The following is a 21365-nucleotide window of genomic DNA, read 5'->3' as shown; positions in this document are numbered from 1 at the left end:
ACGGAGGTGTGGAGCTTTGGAGGTCTGAGGTCTGGAGGTTTGGAGGTCTGAGGTTTGGAGGTTCACAGACCGACTAATAAAGGTTGGGGGTCAGGGCTGCCTGTTGGAGGCTTGGAGGTTTGGTGGTTGAGGCTGCTCTTGGTTCTGAGTATCTAGCCCAGGACAAGGTAGTCTCAGGACCCCTTTCTGGTGTAAATAGTGTAAATGAACTTCTTTGGTCCACCTTTGTCCTGTTCTCCGGAAGTCATAAATAGACCAGTTCATCCATTCAAACCCAACACAAAATTATAAAAGTAGATGATCATAGCTAACAATGCCTACATTTTAGGCATATTATATACACAGGAGACTAGGGAGTTTATATGGTAATGAAGAGGATGAGAAGGCTAAGGGTAAGTTATTTTAGTAGGGAATAGTACTTAGATATTTTGATTAGGGAAGGTAGGCTTTTGTATGGAAAGACAAGGAATGACAAGCAAAATAGTATAAACGAAATCTGTGCAAACAGGCAGCGAAGATAGAAGTCATAGAGCAAAGAGAAGAGGTGTGGAGTAGAATGGACTACTGGTAAGAAAAGAGTGGACAAAAGAAAAAGAAAACTAGTCTTCTGCTTAGTAGAATCTATGGGCTGTCTTGTCTCAGTTATGTTCTTTGCACCAGAGGTCCAGCAGCACCTGCCACCAGCATCCCTTCTAAGGATCTTGCACCCAGCCCCCACCCCCAAGGCTACATAGTTTAATATCAAATAAATGTGTTCAAAGAACAAAGCTTTTTTCTTTGCTTTTTAAAAATTTTATTGTCAAGGTGATGTACATTACATAGGGGTTACAGTTACATAAGTAAGGTAGTGAGTATTTTTTTTTTTTGTAGAACCAAGCCCTTTTAAAGATAAGCTAAACAGCTGGACACCTGTGGCTCAAGCCTGTAATCCTAGTTGTAAAGGAGGCTGAGATCTGAGTATCATCATTTAAAGACAGCCTGGGCAGGAAAATCTGTAAGATTCTTATCTTCAGAAAGACAGCTCATGTATTCCATGTAGCAGGAGAATATGGGCAGTAAACTCCAGGTTTCATTTCTCAGTTCAGGTAAAGAGACTGCCTTGATAATGTTAATAAGTCTCTCTAGATGTCTTTTCTCTTTTGTGATATAATGGGCCACTTTCTGTGTTCCCTGTTAGGCATACAGGTGTATAAGGAATACAGAAAGTCAATTCAGCTGACCTAGAAACTTGGTGTTGAAAAAAAAACTAAAAAATAAATAAATAAATAAAAATTTTAAAAAAAAGAAATTTGGTGTTGTAGCCTTATCATTTTTCTTTCCCCATTCCAGTTCCTTCTGTCTATAGCAGTTGGAATGTGATCTACTCCTCCAAAACTCTCCTTTCTTTGTCTTGGGTCACTGTTTCAAATGCGAGATTTTCCCCCAAATCAGTATTTTTCCAAGGTCCAGCTAGATGATGTGTTGAAATGGAGCTGTTTCAGTGGTGATTCCGCTATGTGTATCTCACCAGAAAGAGTAGGGAACAGAAAAGGACAAAATAAAAAGAACATCTAAACCTAAAAGTAAAAGGCTCTACAAGAGTAACAGAGAAAACATTTTTTAAAAAAATACAGTAAACAGCAATGGGGGGCTGGGAAGGTGGCTCAGTGGTAGAGCACTTGCCTTGCATGCCTGAGGCCCTGGGTTCGATTCCTCAGCACCACATAAGCAAAAAGAAAAAAGCCGGAAGTGGTGCTGTGGCTCAAGTGGTAGAGCGCTAGCCTTGAGCTGAAGAGCTGAGGGACAGCGCCTAGGCCCAGAGTTCAGGCCCCACAACCAGACCAAAAAAAAAAAAAAAAACAGCAATGGACTTTCCTGGCTCCACAAGAATGTGTTTTGTTGTTTGCATCTTTCTTTTAGTGGGTTTGAGATTTACTCCTTTGAGCTAACCCTGTCTCCTTTTGCTACTACTTGAGCTTAACTTTTTCTTAAACTTCATATCTGCCTTTACTTGACCTAGACAAAGGAACATAGTTGACAGCAGGTCACCATTTACATTCTTTTGGCTCTTTCATTCTTAAAAGTCTTATGTTTCTCTACCCAATTAAGCAAGGTAAAAGATTTAAAATAGAAGGAACAGGACTCACTTAAATCTTCTCTCTCTCCTGTCAAAGAAATGCATTTCTGAAAGTATAAAATTGTAAAATCTATTAACTTCTAAATTGTTCATTTCTGAACATTCTCTCTCTCTCAATATATATATAGATATAGCTATATCTATATATATATGTCTATCTATATCTATATCTATATATATCTATATATATCAATATATATATGTTTATATATATCGATATATATATATAGACATATATAGATATACATAGCTATATATATAGATATATATATATAACCAAAGTTACTCACTTGAAGTTTGAGTTTCCTTTGGTTTGATGGTTCTTAAAAATTGAAGCAAAAATTACAGTTGTTTCAGTTTTTTGTGTTAGTCACCCTCTTAAGCCTTTGTATTTTTTTTGTGTGTTGGTACTAAGGCTTGAAGTGAGGGCCTCGGTGAGCGTAAGCTCAAGACTAGCATTCTTGAGCCACAGCTCCATTTCCAACTATTTGGGGAGTTTATAGAGATAAGAGACACACACTTTGCTGCCCAGGCTAACTTCAAACTCTTATTCCCAGATGTTAGTCTTCTGACTAGTTAGGAATTATAGATATGAGCCATTGCCACCTAGCTTTAGTGTTTTTAAGAAATTTTATTTAAATACTAGTGACATGACTAGAAGTGCAATGAACCTATTGAAAATAACATATTTGATGTGAGGCTACATGGATTATGGGAAGAACAACTTGCATTACTTGTATTAAGAATTCCTTATGAATGCTATTAATTATAGCTAAAATTCATCATGAATTATGCATGTATTTAACCTCAAAGTTGTTAAATTGTGAGAACACAAAGCACCTATAAGCCAGGAATAGGTGTGCATGTCTGTAAATCTCAGCTGCAGTAAAAGGACTAGGGTACTGACACCATGGACAAAATAGCTGAAACTACAGAGATAAAGCAAAACAGTCAGGCATTGGTAGCTCATGCCTGTAATCCTAGCTACTCTGGAGGCTAAGATCTGAGGATCCTGGTTCAAAGCCAGCCCAAGTAAGGAAAGTCTATGAGACCCTTATCTCCAATTAGCCACCAAAAAATTGGAAGTGGTACTGTGGCTCAGAGTGGTAGAGCACTAGCCTTGAGAGAAAAAGCTCTGGGATAATGCCAAGGCCCTGAGTTCAAGTCCTCTGACTGATAAAAAAAAAGACATTTTAGACTCATTAAAAAATAGTCCTTAAATGTACTTATTACCTTACTCATGTATCTGCAAAATGTTTATAATTGTATCATTTTCTATACTTGATATCATTGATATATTTAACAAGTACTGGTGGGAACTGGTGGCTCACTCTTGTAATCCTAGTTACTCAAGACTGAGACCTGAAGATCACAGTTTAAAGCCAGTCCAGGCAGCAAAATCCCTGTGAAACGCTTATCTTCACATAACCACTCAAAAAATAGAAGTCAATCTGTGGCTCAGAGTGGTAGAGTGCTAGCCTTGAGCAAAAGAGTTCAGAGACAGTGCCCAGGCCTTGAGTTCAAGCCCTAAAACTGACAAAAAAATAAACATATATATATATATATATATATATATATATATATATAAACCATATATATGTATACACACAAAAACACACATATTTAGCAAGTATTGAATTGCATACACACATACAAACACACATATTTAACAAGTATTTAGTTGCTTTATGGTACAAACTACTGTAAATACATTGCATAGATTTGCATAGATTTTTCCCCAGAAGTATCATTTAGTCTTTTTGATATAACTATTTTAATATATTTTTATGGAAGAAGAAGCAGAATTATTAAGAAATAGCTGGTAAGTATTGGAATCCATGTTGAGTTAAATATAAAAGTCAAGCAATTTTTGATCATGGTGCTTGAACTCAGGGCCTGGGCCTTGTCCCTGAGCTCTTTTGCTCAAAGCTAGTGCTCTACCACATTTGAGCTGAGCTCTATTTCAGGCTTTTTTTAGTAATTAATTGGAAATAAGAGTCTCACAGAGTTTCCTTCTCAGGCTGCTTTCAAACCACTATCTTCTTTTTTTTTTTTATTTTTTATTGTGATTATGGTATCATCAGAATAAAACCTGTGTTGTTAAGTGTGGTCGAGTCAGTTGTTTTATAAATTTCTAAAAAAAACCTTTGTTTAATCTAACCTTGAGCAATTTTTTAAACTATGTTTTCAAATCACAAGGATAGAGTAATTTTATTTATTTATTTGTTTGTTTGTTTTGTGTGGGTTGTGGGGTTTGAACTCTAGGCCTGGGCGCTCTTCCTCAGCAATTCAGCTTAAGGAGAGTGCTCTACCACATGAGCCACAGCCAATTTTCTGATAGTTTATGGGAGATAAGGAGTCTCATGGACTTTCCTACCCTGGCTGGCTTTGAACAGAGATCCTCAGATCTCATCCTTTTAAGCAGCTAGGATTACAGGTGTGAGCCACCAGTGCCCAGCCCATCTTTTTTTTCCAGATAGTGAGTACTTGAGTTGTGTTAGATGCAGGGCTAAACATTATGTTGTTAACTTTTATCTGTCTTATGAATACTCTGGAGAATGCACCAGAATAGCACTAGTAACATTTTTATGTGCATGTCTATCATATTTTGTTTATATTTCCTATATGATTAGAAAACTATATGATAAAAAGTTATATTATCATATAGTTTTCTAATCATATAGGAAATATGGCTATAAAGATTTAAATTACAGAACATACATGTCTAACAGTAACCATTACTTGCCTCCTCCATCATGGTTTTACTTGTCAACTATATTTTCTTTCATTTCTTTCTTTATTTTCCTATTTTTAGTACCAATGTCTGGATCCTTAATTCAAATTCACAATATTTCTTGCTTTGCTAGTTTATCAAAAATGTTCACCAAAGACATATACATGTTTTCTTTTTTCCTAGTATAGATAATTGATAGACACTATTCAACTAGACTAAGTCAATAGCCAAGTGATATTTTTCATATCTCGTATATTTCACCACATAGAAAAAGTTATTTAATAAAAAATACGATTTTTTAGGAAATTTGTTTCATTTTCCTCAGCATTTTCTCTCCCTAGTATTTACAAACTTCTATTTACTAAAAAATTAACCATAGTAAATGTTTTTTTTTGTTTTTTTTTTATATTTTATTTTATTTGTGAACATACTGTATAGAGGGGTTACAATTACATGGGCAGGATAATGCGTACATTTCTTACCAAGCATTGCAGCCTCCTCCTTTGTTTACCCTTCACATCCCTTCCCAGCCTCCCCCCTCCCCCCCAGTCCCAATCCTTCCCCCCCCCCCAACACCGACATTGTAAAGCTCGTTTTGGACATGACAACTTGTACTTCTCATTGTTGCAACAGGTCCACCTGTATCCTTAGACGACTTGTTTTTCCCGATCTCCTCCACAAGTTATAGTGACATCAAATATAGTGAAAGCAGGGGTTATACTGTGGGGGAGGGACATACAAAACAACAAAGAAATAATCTTATAAATGCGTTAGAAACACATGCATGAAAGAAAAAAACATTAAAATACATATCTAAGGGTTCATTTTCCTAACATCACATTATCTGACCTTTTCCGCTTGACTCATATATATACAACAGACAAGGGTCTCATATCTAAAATATACTTGGAACTCAAAAAATTAAATCCCCCAACAACAAATCCTCAAAGAAACAACTGCCCAATAAACAAGTGGGCTAAAGACTTCAAGAGAAATTTCTCTGAAGAGGAAAGAAGGATGGCCAATAGACACATGAAGAAATGCTCAACATCCCTAGCCATAAAAGAAATGCAAATCAAAACAACATTGAGATACCACCTCACTCCAGTTAGAATGGCAAAAATCAAGAACTCTAACAACAACAGATGCTGGAGGGGATGTGGACAGAAGGGAACCTTACTTCATTGTTGGTAGGAATGTAAACTTGTTCAACCACTTTGGAAAGCAGTATGGAGGTTCCTCAAAAGACTCCACATAGAACTCCCCTATGACCCAGCAATCCCACTTTTGGGCATTTACCCAAATGTTTACAAACAAGACCACACTAAAGCTACCAGCACAACTATGTTTACTGCAGCATTATTTACCATAGTCAAACCACTATCTTCTAATCTCAGCTTTCTGAGTAGCTAGGGATTATAAGTGTCAGCTACCTGTGCCTCGCTTGTGTGGGGCTTGAACTCAGGGCTTAGACACCATCCTTGAGCTCTTTTGCTCAAAGTTAGTGCTCTACCACTTTGAGCCACAGCTCCCTTTCTGGTTTTTTGGTGATTAGTTGGAGATAAGTGTATCACAGACTTTCCTTCATCAGGCTGTTTGAACCGAGATCCTCAGATCTCAGCCTCCTGAGTAGCTAAGATTACAGGCATGAGTCACCAGTGCTCAGCTCAAGCACTTTTTATTCAGACCAGGCTACTCTTGGTAAAGGATGTAATGAAATATTTATGTGGTGGAGTATTTATCTTTCCTATGGGAAGGCACATGCTTTATCTTTAGCATTTCTAAACAAACAACACCACCAAAACCTCCAGTTTTGAATAGGTTGTTTTTTCTTCTGAAGGAAATTAATTACAGGCTATTTAATGTTTATTATTTTATAGTAATTGTTCATTTTCATACAGTACTCTGTATTGTCCTAAAAACACTCTTATCTTCATAGGACTGCTCTACATTATGCCTGTGTATATGGCCATCCAGAAGTGGCGAAGCTCCTTATAGAGTGGGAGTGTGAGATTGATGCATGCGACAGTGACAATTGCACACCTCTCATTAAGGTATATAGCAGTGAATGATTCTAACATCAGCTGGATTGGTTTAAATGAGAAGGAAATGAATTTAACTCAGTTAAATATGTTTGATTGCTGAAATGTGTGAGCTGTTTGTCTGCAATCACTTATATCTACCATCTATCTTTTGATGTATTATCACAGGCCTCACAGTATCAGTGTGAGCAGTGTGTGGAGATTCTTCTAAAGCACGGTGCCAATCCTAACGCTATGGATGAGAAGGGCTATACTGCTCTCCATTATAGTGTGCATACTGAAAACACAGCAATAGCTGCCAAATTGATGAAACACAATGCCAGCCTTACAGCAAGAACCAAGGTATAAATGGCCTAACTTTATTTCCAAGATACGTGAAGTATATATATTTTAATAGTGATATGTCAGTCCATTTCCCACATGGAAAAGCTCAAACTTCTCTGAATGGTTGGCATTAGCTTAATTACAAAAGACTTTGCTTTAAATATTGAGACTTTCAAGAAATTGCATAGAGTACAATTTTCTTCTATTCATGAATAGAAACCATTTCAGAAAGCACTAAGTTTTTTAAAGTAAACCTTTTTTCTAAATGTATTTTCTAAATGATTTTTTAATTAGTGGAAAATAAGCACAGAAAATAAAATCTGCTTTGGAAATGGTTTTAACGTTCCAATAAAACAGTTGCTCTGCAGATCAATCATGTTGTCAACAAGTAATAATGAAGTCTCACAGACTTCATTCAGTTCAGACCCCTGAACTGAATATGGACCAGGAACAACAGAAAAAGGAATATAATCACAAACATGTGGGATAATTGTAAAAATTTGAAAACACATTCAAAAGGCAACAGCTTTTAATTTTTTAATGTTGTCTTCTCTTTTTAGAATACCATTTTTTAGATTTGGATAAATTATTAAGTTACAAACATGCTTAGGATCATTTTTAGATGGACTCAGGAAACGAGACCAGCAGTAACGAGATGATGAAAAGCAGAAGATGATATAATTCATCTGTATATTATTCTGTACTGTTAGAAGAGCCATTTTCATGAGTCTGAACTCTACTCTCTAATATTTAATCTCTTCCTAAGAGAAGAGAAATATTTTATCTGGAAGTTGCTTGTTGAACTGTCTGCTGCCTGCTCTTCTCCTACCAGAAAATTATCATAGTACTTTCACGAAGTCACTCTCTTTTCTCCTTTGGGTAAAGTTCCCAAATGACCAAAAGAATTGTTATGGATAAGAAATGACATCTACATGTTGCTTGTCTACTTTTCAGTTTCTCCACTAGGTTGCCCATCAGAATCGTACATAGAAGTATTTTGAAAAATGTCAAGTCTCAGCTTCCTTTGGCTGTTTAACTCAGCAAATATAGTAAGACCTGGACATCAATAGATAAAAATGTTTCCATGAGAGTTTGATTCAACTCATATAAGAATCATTGTTAAAAAAATGTGTAAATTCTTTGTTCTCATACACTGTAATACGTCTCTAGAAAAGCCATAGTTTGATTAGATATTACTTTCATCCAATATCTCCTTTTCAATAGTGTTACCTACCTTTTACCTGTCTTTCTCAACCTCAGTGCTAAGGACCTTTCTGTAGGCCATATCTATTGGCTAACAGAAGTATACTATTTTTTCCCAGCTATTTGTCATTTAGTATGATTAAGAAGGACTTTAGAACTTGCACTGTTGGTAAGTCTTTATTTTATTTTATTTTTGTGCTGGTCTTGGGGCTTGAACTCCAGTCCTGGGCACTCTACTTGAGTTTTTTATCCCCTCAAGTCTAGTGGCTCTACAATTTGAAGCACAGCTCTACTTCCAGCATTTTTGGTGATTAATTGGAGATAACTGTCTCAGGTACAAGCTTCTCAGGCTGGCTTCAAAACTCAATGCTCAGATATCAGCCTCCTGGGTAGCTAATATTACAGCAGCACCTGTGAACCAGGAGCACCTGACTGGTTATTTATTTATTTGCCAGTCCTGGGGCTTGAACTCAGAGCCTGAGCATGGTTCCTGAGCTTTTTTTGCTCAAAGCTAGCACTTTCCCACTTGAGCCACTGTGCTATTTCCAGCTTTTTCTGTTTATGTGGCACTGTGGAATCAAACCCAGAGCTTCATGCATGCTAGGCAAGCACTCTACCACTAAGCCACCTTCCCAGCCCCTGGTCATCTTTTAATACATTGAATCTGGCAGCTTAAGGATCTCATGTCTCTTTATTGCTATTCTCTCTCATCAGATGAACAAATGTAAGTTACAAGCTTGTTTTTCTTTAAGAAAATGGTAGCACGTCATGAGCCTTTTTTCATGAAGGAATTGTTTAGCTAACTTCAATGTCTTTGTAACATTCAGAGAGCCCTGACATCATCAGATACCATTATTTTTGGTGATGCAGGAGTTTGAATTCAAGACTTTATGCTTGCTGGAAGATGCTTTATTACTTGAGCCATGCTTCTAATCATTTTGTTCTGATTATATTTTAGACAGTCTCTCTTTATATCCAGGACTGTAATCCTCCTACTTTATGCTTCCTATTATTGTTAAGATTATAGAGGCATGTCACCATATTTAGTTTTTAGCTCTTGAAATCTTGTGATGGGCTGGGAAGGTGGCTCTGTGGTAGAGTGCATGCCTTGCATTCATGAGGCCCTGGGTTCAATTCTTCAGCACCACATAAGCAGAAAAAGCCAGAAGTGGCGCTATGGCTCAAGTGGTAGAGCACTAGCCTTGAGCTGGGGAACAGGGGACAGTGCCCAGGCCCAGAGTTCAGGCCCCATCACTGTCCAAAAAAAAAAAAATCTTGTATAATTTTTTCTGGGCTAGCCTGGAACAGTGATCTTCCTGATTTCAGCTTGTAACACAGCAGAAATGACATGTGCCACTGTATATAGCTATAGATTAAGATGGAGTCTGGGTAAAATTTATGCCAAGGCTTCTATTATCTTTAATTTTCTAATGTCAGTTTTTTGAGTAGCTTATGTTACAAGTGTTTCACTATATCCTGCAGCCTGGCAACGCTAAATCCTGAAAACTATTCAGTTAGTAAGAAGTGTGATAGAAATCATTTCAGTAATTTACCTCCAAGCATCCTATGGCATCTAATTATTTTAACAATGTGGTTAATTAAATACATGTTATATAAATTAATATATCTTTGGGAAATTATTGAACAAGATATTTTATATCTCTTATATTATGCATTGTGCCCTAATATTTTGGTAAAATATGATATTAATGATAGAAAAGATTCCACATACAAATACTTGTTTTGTATAGAACTATTTGGAGACACCATGGAAATAACAACAAAAAGTTTAAATATAGCCCATATATAAGACTTACAATTTGCTTCCAGAAATTAAATCCACATTTAAATTTATGGTGATTCTTGCAGAAACTTGAATGTTAAGTGGCTGTTCGACAATTGCATTCAGTTTCTATGAGTTCTTATGGTATAGAGACACTAGAGGTTTACAAGGCCCATGCTTTTGTATTTCTTCTGTTACCCATTTTCTTCCAAATACCTTAAAGTAAACAATACCTTTTAATACATATAAGTTAGTAATATAAATTATATATTATTCCCTAAGAGGTTTAGAAGTTAAAAGTTGGTGTTATAATGTCTTTCAAATTCCATATTTTGAAGAAACATATTCTCATTAGAATATCTATAAGCCTTATAATATTATTCATGGTTATAATTGTGTTATACCTTAGCAATGCCAGTGAGCTAGTGTCTAAGTGAAAGGTCATATAAATCAGTATTAGAAATTTTATTGATGAAGCACCATGTCTTCTTTTCTGATATATATGTTACATGCTTAATAAGTTAGGTAGTAACTAAACTGGAACTAGAATAAAACTTAGAATTTTCAGTATGAAGTACTAATAATGATAATATTATCATTATAAGTGAAAACATTTACTGAGCTTTATAACAGCTATAATAACAATCTTTTACAGTAATAAGAAATCAAATTATTTGAATTTCATATCTTTTAATATGAGCCCACGTGCTTAGTGATCCATTGGTAGCAGAAGCAGGTAAAGTTGGAATGTTAGAATGTGATAAATAAATAAATAAATGACAACCACATAGGTTTCTTCCATGACTGGTGAAATCTTCATGTTATTGGATAACTCTCAACACTGTGTTGATGAAGCTTCTTTTCTCAAATGTAAATGGTTGTCACCGAAATTATTTTCAATTAGAAATTAACAAAGTTACTGAGATTTCATTAATACTGGCTATATAATGCAAAGTTTTGTAGTATTTCTGAAACAGCACCACAGAATCCTTCTACAGTTCATGATAGTTCAGGGAAAGAATACTTTTTTCTCACTATAGACTGAGAAATCTTTCTTTCCAGGAAATATTATATTAGTTAAATTTGTATATGTTAGACCTTGGATCAATAGTGATAATATATACACACTTGCATTGGGAAAGAATACCTGTTGACATGGGAGTTATCAATAGACTCCACAAATACCATTATAAATTCTGTGATAAAAGTAGAGATTTTTTTAAGGAAACAATATTTAAATGAAATGGGTGGGGATTTTTAGCTTTTACATCAACTTTATTCTCAGATCCAATCTGTGTGAGTTAACAAACCCCACATTGCCAACTATTGTAGGAATCACATTCCTTTTATATGTACCAAATCTCATACTCAGCAATGAGTTCTGGGGTGCAAAAGAGGATTTATTTCTTTCACTTGTCTGTAAGTCTTTGCTACAAGTTAAACAAAGACTTACACACAAGTGCTACTGAAATGGGTTTTGGAGAGGACTGGTGTGGCAAGTGAGCGTGGGGGTGGAGGAGTTGTGGGATTTCAAATGGATGGGTTAGCACCTGTGAAAATGCAGAGCGAGCATGACTTGAGAAGCCAGACAGATTCCCGTGAGTTGTTGTCTAAATTATATGTATGTGGTTCTAATATGATTTTCAGGTCAATGGAAAAAAAAATACATGTTTTTGTGAGTCATACATTTCCCACCCACACAGGCCGGCTTTACACCACTTTCACTTGCTGTAAATGAAAATAAAGAGGCGATGGCAAAATTGCTTGGAAATGGGGAAGAAAATACGTATGCAACAGGTTTCATCAATAGGTATAGTTATTTATGTTTTTTTAAAGTATATTATTTTTGAAACCTGAATGATATTCTGGATTGGTGGCAATTACCCAAGTTGGAATTACCACATTGACGTTTCTATCATCATTAACTAATCTTATAGAAATATAATGAAAGTATTAGCCTAAATGATCAGTTAGGTAGCAAAGCAATTATTCAGATTAATCAACACAAACAACATTATACATTAGAATTTCTATTTCCTTTTAATAATAACTGGACTTAATTATTTGTATTCACATTATGCTAGCCATATTGTCTTGTATTACTTAAATGAGTTTCATAATAATATTATTTTTTTAATGAAGCATGGATTTTTAGTTTAGTTTTTTTGATAGACAATAAAAGGCTTAATAATTATATAAATTTTCACCTTTGTTTCTTCTGTTGTCTTTAAAATTACTTCTTTATAAATTATTTTCTTTATATTTTGGAACTAGTGGTTTTAACTCAGGACCTCATGCTTGCTAGATTGCCACGCCAACACTTGAGCTACATTTCCATCCTTTATTCTTTAGTTAGTTTTCAAGTAGAATTTTGCCCTTTTTCCCTAGCTGGCCTGTACTTCAATTCTCCATGCCCAGAATTTTTATTGCAGTGGGATCTTAAAAACTTTTTACCTTGGCTAGCCTCAAACCTTGATGTTCCTGATTGCTGTCTCCTGAGTAGCTGTGGCTTTAGATATGCACCTGGCCCCAATAGTTGGCTTTAAAGTTCATTTTGTCTCTCAGCATATGCATTGGGAAACAATCAGCCTCAGTTCAATAAATCTTTTCTTTAATGGAGATTAATCATAGGTGTGTGACGAAGGGAAGGATTTAGATTTGCACCAGGCCCATCATACCCTGTGTAGCAAAATTTTATAGATTGTATGAATGTTATCTTTCCTCAGGTGGATGCCAGCTTTCAATTATTCAGCTGAGTCATTAGTTATTCTCAGTAAGGCTGCTTCATTGTCTCAAATATTTTCCAATTCTGCCTCAAAAAGGAGCCATTTAACAGAATTTTTGAAAAGTAAAGTAGAAATTTTAGATTTCAGGAGAGAAACTGTTAAACCCGTATATCTCAAACAAGGGTTTGTCTTCCAGGAACCATTGAATCAATGATCTGGTACTTACAGAGAGGTCTTGAAATGTAACTGATTTTCACACCTTGGTGTAGTTAGTTCAAAATCGTAGGACATTTTCATTAATTAATTGGACAACATATTAATTAAAACAGTTATAAATCATTAAATAGTTTATTTGCTTTGGATTGCAAGACACAAAGAATAGAGCAAAGAGTAACTAAAATAATAAATCAGATATAAAATCTTAAATTTTAGAGGACTTTTAGCCTAAAAGAAATTACTATCCAGTAACAAAAAGCTATGTATTATACAGCTAGAACTTCTCTAGAGTCCTAATTTAAGAGACTTTCTAGTATTTTCTCGTAATCTAGTTAATTTACTGAGCTGAATCCCTCTACTAATAACCATTTCCCTATTATTTCTTCTTCAATTACAAATTTAATAAAAGTTTTTAGAGTCCACAATTTTGAAGCACATGAGAAAAAAATCTGGAATTAGTTCTGAATATTCTTTAGAATGAGTATCTTTGGTACACAATTTTAATATCAATTTAAAATAGTAATTTTATTTCTAACTTTAAATATTCACAGCAATAAGGAAAGGCTAAAAGAATATGAGGAGAAGACACTTCAAACTGCCTCATGCAGGAGTCAAGGTAAGATTTCTGATAATGGATTATTTTAGATAGTCTTCCCTTAGATTTAAAAAAAAAAACAATAAGAATAAAAACTTTTGATTCCAAGTGAATAAAGAAATGAAATATAAATTGCATTAATATAATTTTAAATTTATCCCCTAATGGGCTAGAATTTCAGTATTACTTAAGAATTTACTAATAAGAAATTTATTATTTGATTTGCATTTCTTTTATGGCCAGAGAAGTTGAGCATTTCTTCATGTGTCTATTGGCCATTCTTTTTTTTTTTTTTGTATATATATTTATTGTAAAGGTGATTAACAGCCCGTGGGTTACAGTTACAAAAAGAAAAGGTAATAAGTACATTACTTGTCGAACATTGTTACCCCTTCATTTGTTGTAATCCCACTATGCCTTCCCTCCCCCACCTCCTGTACTCCTCCCCACCCCACTCCACCCGAAGTTGTAAAATTTGATTCCAATATACTGTCCTGTGGGTATTGTTGTTGCAATGGGTCATTTTTATTTCCTCTTCAGAGAAGTCTCTGTTTATGTCTTTAGACCGCTTATTAATGGCATAGTGTTTGAGGATATGTTTTGGGGGGATTTAATTTTTTTGAGTTCTAAGTATATTTTAGATATGAGGCCCTTGTCTGTTGTATGGCTAGTGAAGATCTCCCAATTTGTGGGTTTTCTATTGGCATTGCTTGCTATGTCCCTTGCCATGCAGAAGCTCTGAAGTTTCATGCAATCCCATTTATCCAACCTTTCTTTGATTTGTTGTGTTTTTGGGTCTTTATTAAGAAAATTTTGGCCTGTGCTAAGAAGCCCTAGAGTTTCTCCTATGATACTCACAAGTCACTATGTTGGAACTGACCTTTACAACTTAGAGGGGATGGGAGGGGAAGAGAGAAGAGAGATAGTAGAAGAAAAACAAAGGAGCAGGTAACAATGCTTGATAGGAAATGTACTCATCACCTTACTCATGTAACTAATCCCTCTGTACAGCATCTTTACAATAAAATAATTTTTTTAAGAACTATCGCTTTAATCCACCTTCTTCTTTTGGTGTTTACTTTTTGCATTATATATATATATATATATATATATATATATTCTAAATATTTGTTACTTTTCCCAAGATTAGTTCCTTGTTTCAAGACCGGTTTCTTTTCTGGAGTATGACCTTTCATTTGGTAATGATTTCCTTTGCTATGGAGAGTTTTAAATTGAATGTAATATCATCTGTCAATTCTTGCTATTATTTTTGTAACCTTTGGAGATATATTTAGAATGGCACATCTATGCCTATATCTTGAAGTGTGTTCCATAGGTTTTCTTATAGTCTTTTCAAAGTTTCAGGTCATATGTTCAAGTCTTTCTTCTATTTTGAATTGCATTTTGTACAAAGTGCAAATTAAAGATCCAGGCTTGTACATGTGGATCTTCAATTTTCCAAGCACTCACTTGAAGTGAATATTTTTATTTCTAGCATATGTTTTTGCTAATTTTGTTGAGAATCAACATTTTCTGAAAACAAACCAATGCGGCTACATGGCCTTATTTCTGGGCCATCTGTTGGACCCCATGGTTCTCTGTGCCTGGCTTCTATCAGGCTGTGTTTGGTACTATGTCTCTGTAGAATAGTGTGAAATCTTGAATTGTGGTACCTTCAGCATTGTTACTTTTGCTCAAAATTGCTTTGTCTTTTGGGACCATTTTATTATTTTATATAAATTTATATTATTTTATATAAATTTATGTTATTTCAATTTCAGTGAAAAATATAGTTGGAATTTCATTGGGCACTGCATTGAATCTGTAGTTCACTTTGATAGTATACCAATTAACCATGAAGATGAGAGAGCTTTTCATATCCCTTCTTCATTTTCTCTCTTCAGTATTTTATATTTTTCATTATAAAAGTCTAATAGCTTTATTCTTTGGTATCTTCTTTTAGGGTTTTTTGAATAATACTGTTTTCCTTTTTTCCTTCTCAGTTTGTATGTAATTTGCACATAGAAAAGCTACTGCCTTTTTTTTTTTTTTTTTTTTGGTCGGTATGGAACTTGAACTCTAGGCCTGGGTGCTATCTCTCAGCTCTTCAGCTCAAGGCTAGCACTCTACCACTTGAGACACAGACACAGTGCCACTTCCGGTTTTCTGGTGGTTAATTGGAGGTAAGAGTCTCATGGATGTTCCTGCCTGGTCTGGCTTTAAACTGTGATCCTCAGATCTCAGCCTCCTGAGTAGTTAGGATTACATGTATGAGCTACCAATGCCTGGCTTGAATTTTTAAATTTAATTTTATTGTAACATAATGTACAGAGTGGCTACAGTTACATACATAAGGTAGTGAGTACATTTCTTATTGAACATTGTTACCTCCTCCCTCCTTTTTCTCCCAGCTACTGATTTTTATGTTGATTTAATATATTGCTAGTTTACTGTGTTTATCTGTTATAAAAGAGTGTATTGCTGAGGTCTTATGGTCTTTTAAATTAGGTCTTACAATCTACAAATAAAATAATTTAAATTCTTCCTTTCCTCTTTCTATCCTTTTATTTTTCTTGTATTATTCTCTGGTAAGAATTTAAGCACTGTATTGAGTGAGAGGGAGAGAGTAGACACTTGCCTTATTCCTACATGTAGAATAAATTCTTCTTCTTTACCCTGTTCAGTGTAATGCTAAGTAATTCTGCCGTAGATAGCCATTATTATGTTGATATTATGACTGATCCTTGAGTTCCAGTTTCTTAAGAACTTCTATTGTCATGAAAGGAGGTTGAATTGTATTAAAGTCTTTCCTGCATTGAGATACATATTTGATTTTTGTCTTTGATTCTATTTTTGTACAATGTTATGTTTATTGTTTTGAACATGTTGGGTCATACTTTCATCCCTAGGGTAAATCTAACTTAATTTTGCTATAAGATCTTTATGATATATTTTTGAATTCAGTTTACAAATTGTGCGAATAGGATTTTTTACATCTATGTTTAGCTGAGAAATAGGATATAACTTTATATTTTTCAAGTATCCTTATCTACTTTTCAGTTTCTGGGTAATCCTTGCTTTATAAAATTAGTTAAGAAATGTACTATTCCTTCCTATCTTATGGACAAGTTTGTGAAGCAGTTGTGTTACTTCTTTAAATATGGCAGTGACACTATCTCACTCTGAGCTTTTCTTTGTTAGGAGATGCTTTGTTACTGTTTAGTCTAATTATTGGCTTTATGTTCTTTGTCAAATATTTTTAGGTCATATGTGTTTGGAACTTTATTTTTTATCTAGATTATTTAATTTTGTGGAATATAAGTTTTCAAAATATCAGCTATTTATTCTCTGGATTTCAGTGACAACTATTATAATATCTCCTTTATACCTCAAGTTTTATTTCTTTTGTTTACTCTCTCTCTCTCACTCTTTTCCCCTCCCCCTCTTTTAGGGTTTGTCAACCTTTTTTCTATTTTAAAGAACCCTTTGTTTCATTGTCTCTGTATCATTTTTAGTCTCTATTTCACTAATTTGTGTCCTAATTATGCTTTCTTAATGCCTATTAATTTTCATTATGTCTTATTGTTTGTTGAAATAAATACATTATTATATTATTTATTTGAAATATGTGGTGTTTTTCTTTTTAGTGCCGGTCCTGGAGCTTGAACTCAGGTCCTGGGTGCTGACTTGAGCTATTGTGCTCAATTTAATGCTCAACCACTTGAATCAAAGCTCCATTTTGAGCTTTTTTAGTAACTAATAGGATAAGAGTCTCACAGGCTTTCCTGCCCTGTCTGGCTTCAAATCACAATCGTCAGATTTCAGCCCTCTGAGTAGTTAGGATTACAGGTATGAGCCACTAGTGCTACATGATATTGATGTTTTAATATAGACAATCATAGCTATCAACTTTCTTCTTTCAATATACTTTTTGTATATGAATGGACCTCATGTTATGTGGGAATTATTTGATTCTATAAATTTTAATTTTTTCTCTTACATTTTCAGTGTCTCCCCCATCAATGAAATGTTATTCTGTTGTCATGAATTTGTATAAATTCAATTTCATGTTGCTTCCTATTTATTTCTAATTTTATTCAATCACCTGTTTAGATTATGAAACTTATTATGACAATTTTGGAGAGTCTCATTATCTGCTGGGAAAATATATATTCAACAGTGTTTGAAAGGACAGTGTTCTATAGATGTCTGTTTGTGTCTATGGTGCAGTTTAATTTTGAAGGTTCTTTGTTGATTTTCACTTTTTGGCAATGTTGGTAGTTGAATTTAGGAACTTAACATTTACTGACTTATGGGAAACCGCAGACCTGCACTTTCAGCTGTATTTTTCACTAGTTATTTTTAGGATCCAGTCTTTTCCTGCTCTGGCATTTGCTTGCATTGATTCATCTACTGTAGAGTGGGATCAAATTTTCACTGGGATCAAGGTACTCAATACTGTTTCCAGCTGCCCTTTCCAAAGAAGAGTTTTGGTGGATTTTTTTGTTTGCCAGAGTTGGCCTGGCATGGAAACCCTCCCAATCTTAGCCCTTCTTGTAGCTTAAGATGCCTATCTTCATACCCAGGTATGAGTCCAAATGGTGTCTTGCAAAGTTTTATGCCTGAGCTTGTTTTGAACCATAAGTTTCCTATTCTTAACATCATCCACCAACACCTGCATCTTTATTGATTTTGATTGTGTAGATGGTCTACCTATTGAAGAAAATAGAATCTTTTAGTTAACTACTATTATTATATGTGGACGTACCTGGTCCCTTTTGTCCTGTTCAAAATTGAGTGCAGCGATATTTTGTATATGTAAATATGTAAATATATGTACTATATAATTAAATATTGGCAATTGATATATATTTTTCCAATGCGCTATTAGTGTGTAGCAGTATTATTGATCTTGCCTAACAAATCTTCAAGTCTCTTTTTAAAATATAAGTATAGCTACTTCACCTTGCTTTATTATTTTGTTTACTTAGCTTATTTTACATATTTTCACTTTGAATGTTTGCTAGTGTTTTTAGTTGGTTTTAATCATTTAACCAACCTGTGTCTTTTGTGTGTGTGTGTGTGTGTGTGTGTGTGTGGTCATGGGGCTTGAACTCTGGGCTTGGGCGCTGTCCATGTACTTTCAGCTCAAAGCTAGACTCTACCACTTGAGCCACAGTGCCACTTCTGGTTTTCTAATGGTTTATTGGAGATAAGAGTCTCACGGACTTTCCTGCCCAGGCTGGCTTTGAACTGCGATCCTTAGATCTCACCTCCTTTCACTAGACATTGAAATCCATCTGCCTTTAATGATATTATTGAGAAGTATCTAATAAATTTCTCTTCTTAATTTGACTGTTACACTGAATTAATAGTGCATGAGTCTTTTTATGAAGTCTTCCTAATGAGAGATTTTCTTTCTTGAGCTCCCCTTGCTTGTGTGTATCTTTCTTCTTTGTGTAACATTTCCTGAAGTATCTTCCGCAGTGCTACCTTCAAGGTCATAAATTGCTTTAGTTAGTGTGCATCATGGCTGCTTGATTTCACCTTCGATTTTAAAGGAAACGTTGGAAGTTGTAGAAGTATTGTGTCATTTTGTGTCATGGTTAGAAATATATCATTCATACTCTTTTGCCCTTTAGGGTTTTTGTAAGAAGTTTACCATCATTCTGATATAACACCTTTAATAAAGTATTTACATAATTTAGAGTATCCTCAGCTAGGGTATTTTCTTTTCCATAGCAATTTTCCTAGTGGTTAACAATATGGCAGAGACCTTGTGTCTCTTTGTCCTAGTGCAATCATGGCAGAGATGGTCCCTATGGAGTCTGCCATTGGAGGAAACATCAGCAGAAGTATGGATGGCCTTATCATCAGATCCCTTTTTCACCAAGTCCATGAACCACAGGTTTTGTCCCCACCCCAGGACTCCTGACTATATAAGCCACATTACATAAGCCATATAAATACGGAATAAATAGAATACAAGGAAATAAACTGGGAATTTTCTGTTTTTTTTTTTTTTAGGAAGGGGAGTTGGGCCCTCATTGTGGAATCAGACTAGGGGCAACTTGCTTTTTTAAAATGTAATTCTATTGTTATTATTAAGGTGTTTCACAGAGGGGTTACTATCTCACAATTCAGGTAATGCATACATTTCTTTTGTCAACCTTTCCTTCTCTCCACCCCCCCCCCATCCCATTGCTTCCTTTCCCCAATTTCCCCCTCTCATTTCTGCCCACAAGGACAACTTGCTTTTTTTGAAGAACAGGGTGAGATGAGAAAGAACTTTTCCTTTAAGGCAGCCAATGGAACAACAAAGTCTGCAGAGTTAAAGCAGGAACAATACAGCAGGGGAGAGGAGTTTCATTGTGTAGCATACAGTAAGGAATCCATGGACCTTTGTAGCATCTCCAGAGAAACAGAGCACGCACTGCTTTTTTATTTATGAGACAGGATAGTTCTGTAAGGTGGATAGGAGAAACTACATAACTGCTGCTAGAAGAAGAAAGATTAAAGGAATATCTAGAGCAACAGAGTGGAATGAAGAGAACTGAACGTCATCTACAATTCTAGGAACAAGCCAGTCACATCTGACATTCCTTCTGCAGGTCTGGATCCTGCCAGGAGACATGAAAACCTGAACATAGGTTTTATATTTCTGGTTTGATAAATTCAAACCATCTACAGGAATAATGGTAGAAAATATAGTTTCTTGTGGCCAGACTTTTTTATCTGGGAGTCTTTAAATGCTATAAAGAACACAATTAAGGAGAGCCTGGGAATCCTTCAGAAAAATAGCAGACAATTTTTCATGGCCTGAGAGAGTCAAAGGAAACTTCGGTAGAATGCATACCATAGAGATTTTTTTTTCTAAAAGACAAGATGAAGCTCAGTGTGTCGATGAGTGAAAAACATTAGTCATTTTCTGTCACTTGACATCTGAGGAAACCATGGCTAAGTGAGCATACACTTTGCACCCATTTCTGGATGAACTGGGCTGGCAGGAGTATTTTTCCATGTAAATAGCTAAGTCTGCACCAGTGAATGACAAGATTTTTGAGTCAAGGAGACTCCTGATTTTTCTGCAAATTAGTCTTCTCTTTCTGGGTATCGCTTACAGCATTAGAGATTTCATCTAATTGAATACAAGGCATCACAACTCTAAGTCCTTGAAAAGACTGAGTAGTAAACCAACAAGAGAAATGACTTAGTAATGATATAAAATCATACTTAAGTTTTTCTGAAGTTGGGCATCTAATGAGAGAATCCCAACCCTGTCCAGAAGATTGATACACAGTAGGTACAGAAAGTGAGTGATCCATAGGAAGAAGAGTAAAGTCTGAAAGTGCACATTCTTAGAACATATAAGCATCTTTTTAAGAAGACAAACAAGCTCAGCCCGCACAGGTTGAGGTAGATGCGTGAACTGAATGAGATATCATTCATCAGGGACTAGAACTAATATTAGCAAGTTCAGGATTTTGGTAATAAAAGAAGATTAAAGAATTTATGAGAAGGAAAATGGTAGCATAACAATGATTCAAGATGTAGGATGTAGTAAATTAGCAGAAAAGCAGGCATTTGACTATATCAGAAGCTTCCCTTCAAAATAGAATTATTTCC

The 21365-nt window shown here is 35.1% G+C and overlaps 1 non-coding gene across 1 annotated transcript; it reads right to left on the bottom strand.

Moving 5' to 3' along the window:
• Positions 1–11538: 11538 nt before the first annotated feature.
• Positions 11539–11666, bottom strand: LOC122113350. Its single transcript, XR_006148429.1, has one exon. It is a non-coding gene; the product is annotated as a small nucleolar RNA SNORA40 (small nucleolar RNA).
• Positions 11667–21365: the final 9699 nt, after the last annotated feature.

This window comes from Dipodomys spectabilis, unplaced genomic scaffold (genome assembly GCF_019054845.1).
Source record: "Dipodomys spectabilis isolate Male_0828 unplaced genomic scaffold, ASM1905484v1 ptg000096l, whole genome shotgun sequence".
Taxonomy (NCBI): Eukaryota; Metazoa; Chordata; class Mammalia; order Rodentia; family Heteromyidae; genus Dipodomys; species Dipodomys spectabilis.
The sequence above is the reverse complement of the archived record's forward strand: the minus strand, read 5'-3'. Positions and strand labels throughout refer to the sequence as shown.